Source organism: Apium graveolens, chromosome 10 (assembly GCF_009905375.1).
Source record: "Apium graveolens cultivar Ventura chromosome 10, ASM990537v1, whole genome shotgun sequence".
Lineage (NCBI taxonomy): Eukaryota > Viridiplantae > Streptophyta > Magnoliopsida > Apiales > Apiaceae > Apium > Apium graveolens.
The window spans coordinates 13,289,160-13,305,712 of record NC_133656.1 but is presented as its reverse complement, the minus strand read 5'-3'; positions in this window follow the sequence as shown (position 1 = coordinate 13,305,712).

The following is a 16,553-nucleotide window of genomic DNA, read 5'->3' as shown; positions in this document are numbered from 1 at the left end:
AATGTGACCTAAACTATGCATCTCTCATTTGACTGGTCTCTGAAGACATACGTAGGTGAAGCGGGGAAGATGATCAACGTCAACATTCTTTCTCTTAATACGATAGCATATGTTCTCCTTGATTCTTGAATACGTATGAGTTTCTTCAGTGGATAAATCATATGAGGCGAAGACGAAAGAAAATTTGTTGCATTCCTTCTGAATTGTTTCTCTTCTTAAATTACTGATTCTTGATTGAGACAAACAGTGTTGTGGTATGACGCTTTGTCGAAATGATGAAGAGTCGGGTGGGACACCACCTAATCATGTGCTGTATGCCATATAGTATGAAAGACTGGCCATCTTGAGTACGAATATGGTTATCTCATTCACATCTAAATCTTCACTCATTCTTCTTCCTTCAATTTACTGAATTACAAATTCTCCTAGTCATTTGTGGCATTATTATTCCTTATTCAGTTTTCAATCAAAATCATATTCCCAAACTCTCCTCTTGCGTAGAGTCTGTTCTCTGATGATTTCAAAAAAATGAAATAGTGTGGCACATGGAATCATACAACAAACATAGATACGACTGCAAACTGATAAATGATGGACATCTGCGGGTAAGGAAGAAGGAATTCATCGATAACATGAACGTGGCGAAGACATCAAGTCAGACAGTTGTTCATTTTATGAGGATCTCATCCGTACGATAGATTGCATAAACATTATACGCTTTAAATCAGAGGATTTTGACATAAAATGAATGGTTGGCGAACCGTAACAAATAAATTAGTTATAAAACAAAGTAGTAAGGCTGTGTGCAAAATGAATGAGTGTCAGGACAACAATCGGAGATCAAGGGAATTCTGAACACTGAATCAGACAGGCAATTAATACGTGAAGCATCCCTTCGTCGTGGAAAGATATTTGTCGTAAAGAGTCAAGATTAAAGAAATCTTAATTACAAACAAACTTTGAACGTATTCTTCAAGAAATTGTGAAGTTATCTACCTTGAGTCAATAAGTTATGATGAATTTAATACCTTTAACCGGGTCGGTGACGAAAGTTCGATACGAGAACATAAGTGGAGATAGAGTAAGGGTGATTCGACTGCGAGACCTTTTAAGAAATAACGAAGATGGAGTTTTCACCCGATTGTGGCGATGATAATTAAGACCTTAGCCCCATTTCAAAAAGATATATGTTATGCCAATTAATCATACAAATGCTGGTCAGAATGATATAGTTTGAATTATGGTGAATGGATGAATTTGGTTGATTGATGGTGTCGGCTTTAGTCCGACTGGTAGTCAATAATATAGGGGAAATGCTGCCCAAATTTTCAGAAATTACCCTACATGTAAGGATAAAGAAGTATATTCTCATTCCCAGTTATACTCTAAATGGTTGTGATTTCGGTTCTTGAGGAAGAATGTTATGATCAAACCGACTTTATGTAATTGGTCTTTGATTCCAGTTAGCTAGTCTTTACTTGGTTTAAGTGATCAGTTAAAAGAGTTAATTGATCCAAGCTCTAACATGATTTTCAGATCCGAAATCAAAGCAGCTAGCAAGTTGAAGGAAGTAATGGCATTAGCAGGAATCGAAAGTTTAGTAGAATTAGCATGATGTTATTACAGACATGTGCGAGATTTTATTTAGATAAATACGCCCTTTTCGATAAACAAGAGGAACAAATAGTAATTGGTATATGCTAGTAAGAAGAGTATTTTCAAGAACTGAAGGTTCAAGATAAAGCAAAGAAATTATATCATCTGTAATAGCGTTCCAAGAAGGACTTGTGTAACACCCCCAGATCCGGGGTGTGGGATCCGGGTTGTCACGAGTTCCATTTCCCTTAATAACACCCAACCTTAATAAACAATCAACTATTCTGTACTGTGACCCCACAATAAACACACACACCACAAGTTATAGTCTCAGAGATGAATATCCGAAAATAACACGAGTCATTTTATTCCAAAATTATATGCCATTACACCTTAAAAGGGTTTCTGAATAAATTTACATTTCTTTGCCATTATTACAATTCATATAGATACATAAGTCTGGTACATCAGAAGTTGAAAGTCTAGCCTATTGGTAATTTCTACCTCAGCTACAGCGGCATCAACGCTTCCAGAAAACTGTGAAACGTTTCCTAACCGCTTGCGAATTGGAAGCTTGGTCCTGTTCATCTTTTCTATCTGTTGTTGTGTGATGAAAGAAGAAAGAAAGGGTGAGCAACAAGCCCACCAAAATAATATGTAGAATAATTAACAATATATGAGCATTCTCATAGTACTCATGAAAGTCTTGGTCAAAAGAAATGAACCAAGTTTGATCTCTTATGCGACCAAATCGCAAAATATTCAGTATATATATATATACTTTTCACAATCTTTGAAATCCTTTGACCTGTATAATATCCACAGAGTTCCAGTTTATAATTGTATAAAAATATCGTTGCAAGGTGATCTCATATATCTAACCTTGTCTCAACATTTTTCTGAAAATCTTTGTCATGCATAAGATAATCAATAACCAGATATAAGTTGAAAAGATGAAGTTACAAGATACCCCAATATACTTATATCTTTCCCAAATACTACTTGAACTACCACCGTTCAAGTTATAATCAGTTTCAAAAGTTCATCACATAGATGAGACTACAAGATAAGACTTGAATAGATTCAATCCTTGAAATATCATTATAAATAATGAAGTTACGAGATACTTTATTAAGTCCCGATATATATATACACCTATATATATATACATTCATACACTCCTTTAAAACCTCTTTTATAAAAATAATAAACAGAGTTGCAATATCCAATGAATTTGGAAAGGAGAAAACCTTGGCATAAACCTGATATCTTGCTGATCAGGCAAGGATACCAATAAGTAACCTTTTCTACTAGTAGACGGACGAATTCCCCACTGGTCATCACCCTGCTCGCAATAGGACCTTATGCTGGACTGCCACTCAGCCACTTACGCATTTGATGGACTCCCACTGAGCCACTTACACTTTTATGGACGCCCACTGAGCCCATGTTGCTTATGCCGACTCGATAGATGGACTTACTTCCCGAACATTGGGTAAGTAATCAATTCATTTACCAAAACAGCAACCTTGTTGCGAATATAAAATACACCACAGAGCCGGATCCCTCCGGTTTTGAGCGAGTATTTAAATCCCCTTTAAAAGGAAGATCTTAAATATATAAAAAAAATGAGTTTTGGGATCCGCTCTAACTTTTAAAATTATTTTGAAGACTCGCAAACATTTTTAAGAATGTTTGGAGTAATGCTGATTTAATAAAATAAATCAGTCCCAATATATTAGAAAATATCTGAATATTATTATTTAAATAATATTCTCATAAAGAATAATCTTTAATAAAATAATTGAAGTAGAAGTTGTAAAACTTATACTTGAAATGAATATTAAATAACCAAAGATATACTTATACGAAAGTAATATCTTTATTTGAATAATCAAAAATGAGTTTGATCATCGACACATTATTCCTTAACAAAATAAAGAATAATAAATAGTAATTAATCGGAGTCATAAGTCCTCGAATGAATATTCAAAATAATATTCATTAATAAAATAAACGGGGTCATAAGCCCTCGAATGAATATTCAAAATAATATTCAATAATAAAATAAACGGGGTCATAAGCCCTCGAATGAATATTCAAAATAATATTCATTAACAAAATAAAGTTATTGAATAAACCTTATTCGATTCATAGTTTTGAAAACTATTCATATATATATATATATATATATATATATATATATTATACTCGGGAGCCTCGACTCCCGGTTTTAGAAAAATGTTCACCTTTGGGTCCCCTATACTAAGGGTATATGCAAATTACCGCTTATCTCTAGCATAGGTATTATCAACTGAATCAACAGATATATGTATCAAGAATATGAAACAGGCGTTCATATATACCATATCACATGCTACAATATATCGCAAGAATTTGCTAATTAACCATCATGCATCTATATTGAAGGAAGAAATGAAAATAATCGAGAGAGAGTAAGAGAGATTAATTGAGGGATTTGGAGGAGGAATAGGACTAAAAAGAAGGAGAAATGGGTTAAACCCGATTACCCCTGCCCCTTTTTAATTTGCTATCTTTATCGGGACAATTTTTTATTTCGGACACCGCGAATGTAAGAATTTAACGAGAATTTAGCGGATAAAATAATTCAGAAACTCATGGATATAGTTTTAAAAAAAAATCCCGAAGTACATAAAATTAGTAATATATAAATTGTTTATAATTTTTAACCCATTTTTGAATTACAACTCGTGTCCGTATTTTAACAATTAAATGATCAACATGCAGGTAAATTTAATTAGAAAAATTCCCAAAATAAGTTTAAAATTCTTAGAATATTCAAGAGTTTATAAAATAAAAAAGTTCATGATTTTTGAAGCATTCTGGAATTAAATACTGATTTTACAATTAAATACAATTAGAAAATTATTTAGAGACAAATAATCAATAGAATATTGATTCCTAAATTTTATAAATCCCTTAAAATAACAAATAAAATTATAAAACAATAAAAACAATTTTAGAAATAATTTTAGCATTTATAAGAATAAATATTCAATAAAATTACTTTAAAAAAAAATTAAATTCGTACAGCTCGATAATTAATTATGCAATTTAATCTTCACGCCGAAACAATCAAACACAATTAATGATTTAGCAACATATAGCTGACAAAACCGTCGCATATTTTATTTATTTAATAATTCAACAATTATATTTATATATCGGATCCGAATATAGATTACTTAGCCGCTAAGTAACTATAAAGATGATACGATTTTAATACCAGATTTGGATAATTATCAATACAGAGCTTCTTATAAAATACTTTATACAAAAATAAGGTGATAAAAACTCGCCTTTCGAGAATACGGGTTTTATCGATCTATAAAATATAATTAGCGTATCGAAACTTTCATGCCGGGACTCGTACATGTCAAACTGTACCTCGGATCGAAAAAGTCAAAACATGGAAAGTGTTCAGAATCATCATATTAGATTAGAAAGGAGTTTTCGGAAGAGTTTCGGGTTGTAAAAACGCAAAAATGGTTGAAGTAGGAAGATTTTTGATTCTAAAAATTAATTTGATAATTATGTTAAAATAATCATTAATAATTTTATAAATTCTTATAAAATCATATAATAATCCAAAAATTACTAGAAAAATACCAAAAATTATCTATATTTAATTCTGCATAATTAAAAATTAAAATATTCTAATTTTATCAGATATCAACACCCAAATATTAATATCAATCATCAAATAATTCACCAAAAATTCACATAATAATCATATAATAATTATTTATTATCAAAATAATTATATAATATTTCTCAGACGTTACAATTTTCATCAAATTTGTGGTCTACATTACAAATGAGAATAAGATTTAAAAACAAAGTGCATTCCTTAATAAATGAACACTATAAATAAAAAATAATAATCTAATAAAATATTAAAATTGCCCAAAATTGAGTAAGAATTCGAGTAACGATTATGCATTCCAATTTAGGTTTCAAATGGATAAAACCTATAGATACAAAATTGTCAAGAAGATGAAACTGAGAATGGATTTAATAATCAAACATATATAAATTGGGAAGAGTCAATAACTATATATCAGGACAGGTAAATACAACCAATCTTCAAATACAATTAAATATACACATTTTAAATATGGGTAAATATGATTAAAAACTTTATGTACAAAGCAAACCTAAATATAAATGGGGAGAATCTCTTGCTATTTTATTATCTACTTAATTCCACCCGAGAATATATAATCAGGATGTGAATTGATATAATGATAAAGGTGTGAAATTCAATAATACATAAAAGATCAAAATTAAACAATCATATTAGATTCTATATTTTTATATTCAGGATTCAAAATTTAGATGCATACCTTGTATTGGCGAGAAAAGAGATTGCTGGTTTGATATAAGTGATTATTTGGAACCTGTAAAAGTACAAAGGAACATCCGCTCTAACAATTCCGTCGCCATCTTCCAACACGACTGGGAAGGTTTCAAAAAAGGTAGGCATACGACGTACAAAAAGTTCACCAAATAACAAGAATGGCTTCAATGAAGTCTTAGTTTTAAGAAGATCAGAATTTTTACCAGAGGATTCCCCAACAGAATCTAAACCATTCGAGTGACTAATTCCTTCAAAAGCATGATCAAACACATTCCACGAAAAATTAGCAAGAAAGTTTTAAAGAATTTCAATGATTCTGAGAAATAAACGGAAGAAACTTTGTTCAATTTATTGAAAAGAAAGAGTACCAATAGCTAGGAAAACAAACAGGACTATGAATATGACAAAGCGATTCCAACTAAAAGAAAGAAGGTCACAGCCTAATATTTGCAGCTTAATCAGCATATAAAATAGTACCGCGACTATTTAGTTTTCTTGAGCAGCTTCATATTCTGCAACATGAGCGTAAGATCCAGCCACCCTTCGAGCATATTATGCGCCTAAGATTCATCCATTCTTGCAGCCTCAAGCTCTATATTAAGTTGCAAGAGGCCACCCATAAATGAGACGTTAACGTATATTAGATAATATAAATCCGCATGATTTTCATCATATTAAACTTCAAATAGGAACAAATATGCAACCTTACTGGCTTAAAAGGAAATGCCTTAAAATTTTGTTGATTTCCTAAAACATAAAAAAAGGTTTAATTATAACTTAAACCCCGAAGTATGATCTAATGTATACATACACCCTTAATGAAAAAAGTCATACACATCAACCCCTAATTTATCATATGTATACATCATGACCCTTACTTCAGCCAAAGTTTTGGATTCTGAAATGTCACACATTTTCAGGAAAATTTCGGGGGTAGAAAATTATTTTTTCTCTCCAAAGTCTTAAGTCAATTTCTCTTCCAAAACATTAACCTCTCTCCTATTTTACTTGATATGTATTTTTCTAATTTATTTTCTGAGATAACCCTCACACGATACCTTCATTTAACGATTTAGGAGTTTTTGTTGGACCTAAGGGCCAAGCTATACACATTCGATACGTAAGGGGTAGATGTGTACAACTTTTATCTTGAAGGGTTTATGTGTACACATCATCATACTTCAAGGTTCAAGTTGTAATCAAGCCCAAAAAATCAAAAGAATGCCATTTTCTTAAAGAGAACCTTTTCTGTACGCATGTGGGGGCCTCTTTGCCAAAATTTTAACACTGTTTCTACTTATAAAAAATGTAATTAAAAGTTAAATCTAATAATTTCAATCGAGTTCACGCCATATTCTTATAAGTATTATGCATCTCAAAGAATGTATTTTGTTTAAAAATATAATAATTATAATTTTAAATTTTATTAAATAATCTCTTTACTTTTATCACAAAATTAATGTTATTGATGGTACACCGATCCCAAACAACTCTCTAAAAGAAATAAAATATTATTACATTGTTGGTGAAGTGAAATTATAAACATAACAATAATCTCATGTCCATTTTTCAATAATCTTAATAATAATATTTAATAATTATGTGCAGTTGTTTTAGGTATTTAAGTTTTTCGAAATAAAATTAAAAAATTCGGAGCATAGTACAAATTTGTAAGTTTACTTTATCTAAATATATTATATATGTTACTCGACGCCACCTTGCGGCTCTGTCGTGCATTCTATTATTAAAATATTCTCATAAGAAAACATTTTTATTACGATTATAAAAAATGAAATTTTTTACTATTAAATTTTCTATGCCGAGCTGTCTTTGAAAAATATATATAATTTAATAATCAATGATTTATTTTGTACTAATAATTTTTTAAGGCAATTAATCCTTTCACTTCAATTTTTTAATAATAAAGCAATCGAATTTTATATTTATATAGCATACAACATAATTCAGTATAATATTTTCAAACTAGTTACAACTCGATCTCAGAACAAATTTTTAAAACTTCCTACTCATAAGAAATTGTAATAAAAAAGTAAATTTGATAATATCATTTCAATTTAGTCCACGTCATATTTTTATAAGTAGTATGCATCTTAAAGAAATCTGTTTTATTTGCAAATAAACTAATTATTACTTTAAATTATATTAAATATTTTCTTTATTTTTTACCAAAAAAATTGATGTTATTGATGTTAAATCGATCCCTAACAACCCACTTACTTTTGGTACAGATATATGTTGATGATATCATATTTGGTTCTACGAATGTCAAACTCTGTGAGAGGTTTGCAAAGCTAATGCAGTCAAGATATCAAATGAGTATGATGGGAGAACTGAGTTATTTTCTAGGTCTTCAAGTCAAGCAAAATGAAGAAGTTACTTTTATCTGTCAATCCAAGTACCCAGAAATTTACTGAAGATATTTGGAATGCAAGATTGTTCAACTGCATCCACTCCCATGGCCACTGCAACCAAGTTAGATAAAGATACCGACTCACCAGTAGATATTACCAACTATAGAGGTATGATTGGTTCATTACTCTATTTAACTGCAAGTAGACCTGATATCATGTATGTTACCTGTCTTTGTGCAAGATTTCAGGCTGATCCAAGAGAACCTCACTTAATAGCAGTAAAAAGAATTTTCAAGTACCTTAGGGTACAGCTGATCTAGGATTGTGGTATCCTAGAGAATCAAATTTTAAGCTAACAGGTTACTCAGATGCAGATTTTGCAGGATGCAAAATAGACAGGAAAAGCAATATTGGAAGCTGCCAATTTCTTGGAGGCAGACTGGTTTTTTGGTTTAGCATGAAACAGAAGTCAATTTCCACATCAGCTGCAGAAGCAGAATATATTGTTGCAGGAAGCTGTTGTGCACAGATTCTTTGGATGAAGAATCAGTTACTGGATTATGGGTTAGAATTTTCTAAAATCCCTATTTACTGTGATAATCAAAGTGCTATTGCAATGACAGGTAATCCAGTTCCACACTCAATGACAAATCACATCAGCATTAGGTACCATTTCATAAGAGAACATGCGATGGAAGGTACAGTGGAATTGCATTTTGTTCCAACAGATCAACAACTAGCAGATATCTTCACAAAACCACTATGTGAAGCTACTTTTGCAAGACTGGTAAATGAACTTGGAAGGGTTTTAGGTTCTTTCTCTAAATCTGCTTAGTTTTTGTTCTCATGCATCAGACTTTATGATTAGTGTTTACAGATTGTCTTATCTTCATGAAATATATTCTTTAACTGAAATTCATTAAATAATGATTGTTATCTGATGTGGATCTTTAAACTCTGATAGTGTTTTGAATGTTCTGTGACTATTCAATCCAATGAGGATAACTGTGCTAGATGCTGACCTAGTAGTCTTTAACATACTAGAAATCCTATGTTTAAATTAGTTATTTATGTGGAAACTCATTAACACAAGTAAATTCTTATTTTGAGCTTAGTTAAGTTTACTTTGTGTATCTTATTACTAAGTCACAAACTAGATTCTTGCTTCTTATTTGTCAAATTCTGATGTCAATAAATCTTAAGGATGAACTAAATGCTGATAAGCCTCACTTATCAAAAGAAAAGAAAATAAAAGTCACTTATAAAATTACTGTGGTGATTAAGTTGTTTTTGACAAACAGTTAAGTGTCATTTGCATAAATTCTGAGGACAAGTTGTGATGGAAGTTCTGATGATTAAACTCTGAAGAAAACAAGTCAGTATTTGTATGAAGAATCACAGAAAAAGATATTCACTTTTTGAGTACATAAGCCATATTCTGATGAATATTAAGTTCTGATTTAAGTTCAAGTTCTGATATTAAATCCTTATACAATATCTGATGCTTACGTGGCATTATTCTTTACTTGACTTATTTGTGATAAAAACTGAAACATTCATATTTAATCAGAATATTTAGGTGAGATAAAAATAGTCATAATCATTAAGAGTTAGTAGTAAACGTGTTTGTCTTAAAAAACTGCATGTGCTTAGTAATTATTGGTTATTTCTCGTGCTCATTAACTCCTGTTATAACTTTTTACTGACTGTTATTATTACACATCGGTCTAGGGAGACGAGGCATCATTATTTCTACTCTTAATCATTAAATAGTCCCGAGTCCCTTGGTATTCCGATGGCTATTTAAATCGACAATTTATGTCAGCAAAATCATCTTCCATCTTCTCACAAACTCACTCTCTCTTTTAATTCTCATCATTTTTCTTCTTCATAATCAAAATGGTTCTTTTCAATTTGTTCATGAACTATGAAACTTTCAATATAGAGTTGAGTTGTGATGACTGGCAACAAGAGTGGCATGTCACCGCCATTCCTGAAGAGATCTGGAACTCTGTTCCACAAGAGGTTCATACAGACCTCTTGTTTTTGTTAGATATGAATACAACACAGAGGGGGGTCAATGTGTTTTGGCTTAAATGTTTACTTTTTGATCGACTTTGGGTTTAGCAGTTGGTTGTTATCAATGATTTTGTAGAATAAATGTTAAACATAAATAACAATGCAAATATGTAAAACAAAGATATTCAAAACTCACTTAATTTTATATTAAAAATCAAGAAGTGTTTTGCTACAAAATCTCTAAGTTCTTGGTTTAGAACTTAGCTTCTTTCTTGAGAGAGAATGCAATTTCTAATCTATTCAGTCCCTTCTTAAACAAAGGACCTCATTTAACTTTATATGATAGTTAATTTTGGTTTACACAGTGAACAATAAGAAGTGCTAATCACTTTTCTAACATGTCACTAATCACTTCTATTTAAGGGAAAAGTAAGATTTCCATATCTAGATTAGCATATCTTCATCCACTGTGTATTGGTTGATCCTCCTTTGTCAGTTAATCTTCACCATTAATCTCGCACATCTCTCAAGCTGCTTTTTGTAGACTTGTCAATCCAGCTGGGTGAATTGTTTGTTGATTTGCAACCTTGGATATTGAACTATTCTGTAATTCTGTACTTAGAGAAATTTCTTCACTTTGAGATATCTAATTAAGCTGTAGAGAACTCGACATCTCGATAGGCATGTTGGCTTGTCGATATCTCTAAAACTTCATTGTTGACTTGACTTATCGACAACTCTGAGTTCTCTAGTGAATTTTGGTTTATCGATAACTCAGAGTTCTCTAATGAACTTTGGCTTATCGATAACTCAGAGTTCTCTAATGAATGTATACTTGTCGATATCTCTGAGTTCTCGAATGGGTATCTGACTTATCGATATCTCCAATAGCATTTCCTGAGTTCTCGATAGACAATTCTTGAGTTCTCAATAGGTCTTTCTGAGTTCTCGAATGACTTCTCTATAACACTAATTCTGTGACTTGTAGAGATCTTGACTTAGAATGTTTTTCACCAAACAGAATTATTCAACTCCAAGCTTCTTCATAATTCTTTTGAGGCATGACCTTCTTGATTTTCTTGCAGATAGAATTCTTAGGCTTGACACTGTTTAGGGAAAAATGCTCCAGTCTGCTCCATTTATATTTTACAGACATTAAGTGTTACAAGTATAAATTACAGATTAAGGTTACAATATAACTAATCTTAGGGTTGTCAATATGACTTAGTCTTGTTATGATACAGGCATGTCTTGCACAACAATCTCCCCCAATTTGTGAAAAGATTGCTTATCACAAATTCATGCTTGTTAACAAGACTAACCCCAAGTTAAAGAATGAAAATAAAATAGTACAAAAGCTGATACAACACTTGTACATTGAATATTTGACAGTTTACAATAATTAAGTAAAGACTGAGCTTTCTGATCCTTTCTCAATTATGTTCTTAATTTGTACAAGTATTTCTAATTCTTCTAGGATGGGGGTGTCAGTTAGAGCCTCTATTAGTTTCAGCAAATCTGGCTTAGGATAACTAGCTAACATCCCTATCATGTATCTTGACAAAGAGCCGGCTTTTACATTCAGAAATCTTCCATCCTTTGATATTCTGCTTTTTCCTGCTGCCTTCAACTCTTCTGATCTTCTAACATACTTATCAATGCCATGCTCATACTTTCTTCTCTTTTCAGCTACCAAAGCTCTATGCTCATCTCTCATCTCCTCTCTGTAAACCACAAACACTGCCAATACTGTTCTCCATGCCTTAGTGGCTGAATCTTTACCATTCATCAAGCTTAGCACCCTTTACAGTTCAACAATTGAGAGAGGATCCATTAGTCTATTTCCAAGTTGTTCAAAGGACCCATCACTGTAGTAGATTCTAACTTCTTTGATGTTAACAACCCAAACTCTGACCATTCTTTGAGCTAGCTGTTGGAAGTAGTCTTCATCTGAATCAACAACATTTAGAGGTTGGAAATCATCTTGATCATATCTGTTCCAGATGGCCTTTTCATCAAATCCATGATCATTGAGAAATTCAGCTATCAATTATCTTCTTCTTTGTCTTCTTTGTCTTCTGAATCTTCTCTTGACCTTGGCTTCTTTTGGACCTATTCCAACTGTTTTAAAGTGTGTTTTATGGGATGGCTTGAATGAAGGTACAGTTTTGAGTCTTTTCAGAGAGTATGGTTGTGAGTGATTTGAGTTTTGATGAGAGAGTTTGCAGTGAGCTTGTAGAAATATTTAGACTTAGAGGTTTGAGGTTGAGCAGTTTTTGATGAGGTTGAATGTGAAGGTTTAGCAATTGGTATTTGGATATTTGGGTTTGGAGAGGTTGTGAGGTATCATTCTTTTGTCTTTGTCTCCTTCCACCCCTCCTTTGAGTCTCAGAACCACTTTTCTTCTCCATCTCTTTCTCACTATCACTTTTTCCATCAATTGCCTTGCTAGATTGACTTGAGTTTGAGCCAGAAGGGTTTTGACCATCTTTCTTCTGTTCATCATCACCCAAGTCATCTTTGTTGATTTGAGTTTTAGGCAAATTAGCTTCAGGGTTATCAATGTATCTCCTCAGAATCTTGATCATAGCTTCATCTTCACTAGTCTTCAATTTCTTACTTTTCAGCCCAGACTCAAGCACCATTATCAGTCTTCTGTTGGCCATGACACAGTTTTTAGGTACTTGGAAATGTTTCAGTTGCTTGGTTGTAGAGCAGATATAGTGCACCCCTTTGCTTGGATGTAGATAGGCTTCTGGGAATGCAGCTTCATGAGCTTTCTTCAACTCTGCTAGTAGCATTTTCTCTTCATTGGTGATTATCTCGACCTTGTTAATCAAAATATCCACCTCAGATGCTCTTCTAGAAATTAGATAATTGATATTGACTTGCATACATCTGTCTACACCAGAATCATTAAGATTGATCACTATCCTTTTCTCCAAAAACTGGTCCTTGACTGGGATCTACAGCACCCTGATGTAATTGATAGTCTTTTCCAAGGTCTTTTTGTAAGTGAAGAAGTTGTTGTTGAGAGAGTTCCGTAGTCCAGTGAGCAAATTGTCAAACTCTTGTGTCATTCCTGGACCTTGGGCAACCATAAGGAGCCTCTCTTGTTCTAGACCTTGTACTTGACTTTTGAGTTTTGATTGTGCTAGCCTTGCATCTATCTCCCCCTTAGTCTTGGTGACAAGCATGAGTAGGGGAGTAGGAATCTCAGATCTTACAGCTTCAGGCAATGCTGGCAGTGGTATGTTGAGTTTTCCCATAATGGCTCCCAAAGCAACTATATTCTGCATTTGTAAATGCTTATGGGACTCCACTAGGGCCTGAATATCATGCTGTTGACTCTCAACCATTGTGGTTAGAGCTCTGACTTGTGAAGATAAATCTGAGTTGGAATCTTGAAGTGAAGAAATTTGATCTTGAAGTTCTTTTATTTGAGGAGTAGAGGTAGTGGAGACTGTTGTAGCTGAGAAGGACCCAAAGTGTTCATCAACAACTTTTCTGACACCCTTCATGAGAAGAAATGAAGGCTCATACCTAGCAGTATGCATTTGATTTAGCTTGACCCTGGTATCATTTGAATTTGTGATATGAGCTTGAACTTGTTCACACAGGGCCTTAAAAGAACTCTTCATATTTGACACTTCCTTCTCCATGGAGGCCAGATTCATCCTTGACATTTGCTCAGTGAAAGACTGTAATTTATTCTTCATGTCCTTTTGAGAAGGCACAATGTCATCCATCTTTTCCTTGATCAGCTTCCTGATTTTATCTTTATGTCCAGTCAATTTTACTTCAAGGGTCTTTCCAAAGAGATGGAAAGCCTTGATTTGAGCTTTGTGCACATCCATGATGGCATCATAGACTTTAGGAGGGGTGAGAGATTTAGAATTGCTTCCCATGATAGTTATGTACTCCCTCCTGAATCTAGCCAAAACTTCATCCATTTCTGCCACATGGTCATCAGACAACCAGGCATCTACATTGCCATCCTCTTCAGCCTCATCTACTATCTTCTCCTTCTGTTGTTCAACCTCTTCATTGAAGCATAGCAGTATAGCTTGATAGTCCTGGTTCCCCATGTCTGAAGTGAGCAATTGCTGAGAGAGATTGGCCAAGCCTGAGATTTGATCTACCAACATGTCATCAACTATAGAAGGCTGAGCTTCTATATCTTGTAGCCATTGAGCCATGACATGTGGTTGGATGGATTGAGATGTGGATGGTTGTTGAGAAATGTCCAGATTACCACCTGTGACTGAGGTCACAGTTTGACTCACAGATAAATCTGTGGTTTTGACAGTTTGTTGTTCACCACATGTAGTGGGAACCTCCATTGGAATTGGAGAGGATTTGACTGGGTTACTGTCATGTACACCAGCCTCAAACCTTTGGGCACCTTGCAGAGCACTGTCACATAAATGTGATGAACTTGCCTCTCCCATAACAGGGTCATTGGAAATTGTACTCCTAGCTTCAACTGCCAAGGCAATTTTAGCTAGGGTTTTGAGGGGAGTTGTTCCTTCTAGAGGAACCTCCAATTAAATTGGAGAGGATTTAGATAGCTCTCCCTCAAGAGTACTACCCTCAAACATATTCATCTGTGAAGATGATTGTGCACATGAAGGTGCAAGAGTGACCATGGGGTCTTCAGTAAAACCTGATGAAACCCCCATGTTTTTGATGGTGTCATCAAGGTCTACCCCAGCTAGTAGCCTCTCACCGTCTAGATGTTGGTTCTGGGTGGTGATCACAGTTTCATGAACCATGTCACTTGAGTGTTGGTGCACTTGAGAATCAGATTCAAGTGCTCTATATGATGAAGAAATTTGAGAGATTAGAGAAGTTTGCTCAGTTGTGAGTGTTGGAAGCTCCCCCTGAATGGATGAGAGAGCTTGAAATGATGTTCCCTTAATGTGTGTTCCATCCTTATTTCTTCTACCATACACTCTAGGTGCAGGTTGTGCTGACTCAGTACATGATGCATTGGGGTGAATGCTCTTTTCAATAGATACACCCTGTTGAGAGGATGCATCTAGTAACTATTTACTCCCCATTTGTTCAACTGTGCCCTTTTGGGAGGACACAGAGGTGTTTTGAGTGGTCAACTCAGGTATCTTACTCTTCTTTGGTCTATTGACCAAGGGTGACTCTGGTTCAGTTTGAACTGTTTCACTCTCATTTACAACATCAAGGTTGGTTCCTTTCTCTTCTTTTTACTCACTTCAGTCTTTTGAGAGACTAAAGTGGTTGGTTTGCTAACATCTAGTGGTTTAGAAGAAGGGGTTGCGGCTTTGGAAGGTCCCTGTTGGTGTGCATGTGTTTGTACTTCCACAGGCTCAAGAACCATAGCTGAACTAGCAAATTTAGGAGCCCTCATATCTGGCATAGGGTAAGGATAAGTCCTGAATCTCTCCAACATAAATGGAGTGATTCTAAGACTTACACTCACCTTATTCTTTGTAGTAAGTGAGCCAAATATTATTTTGGACACTTGCTTACAATTGCCAATTCTACTACTATCAATATCAGCTAACAAATGTATGTCATTTACTTTATGAGCTAAAGTAGACATAATAAACCTTGGCAAAAAGATTTGTTTACCTCTATTCTTCAAAGGCATAGTAAGCCTGGTAGCCAGCTCCTCCAGAATTAGAGCCCCAACATTCAAATGCCTGTTGTGAGCTATTGAGAACACCAGCTTCTACACCACACTTGAGATATTGTCAAAGCCAGTTTTTCTGCAGGTGAAAGCCCTCACTACAGAATCAAACACAAAGGACCATTCCTTCCTAAGGTTTTTCCTGTTCAGGCTTGCCAAGTTTATTGAGCCACTGTAGTTGATGAAGTCCATGAATTCACTCAGCTCATCTGCAGTTGGCATCTCTCCATAGTTCTCAGTTGGCAATCCCAGGGCTGTATTCACATCAGCAGCTGAAAACTCAATTTCTTGGCCTCCAATTGTGAAGGTGACCACCATATAAGTGACATTCTCTAGAACAATTGTCCTAGTTATAGCTGATGTCCAAAATTCATGAAGAACGTCCAAATACAGCACAGGACTTGCAGTTAAAGCACCTGCAATATATGACTCAGAAATAAACTTCACAAACCCCTTGAAACTATCAGGGGCTTGGTTAGCATCAAGAAAAGCAATA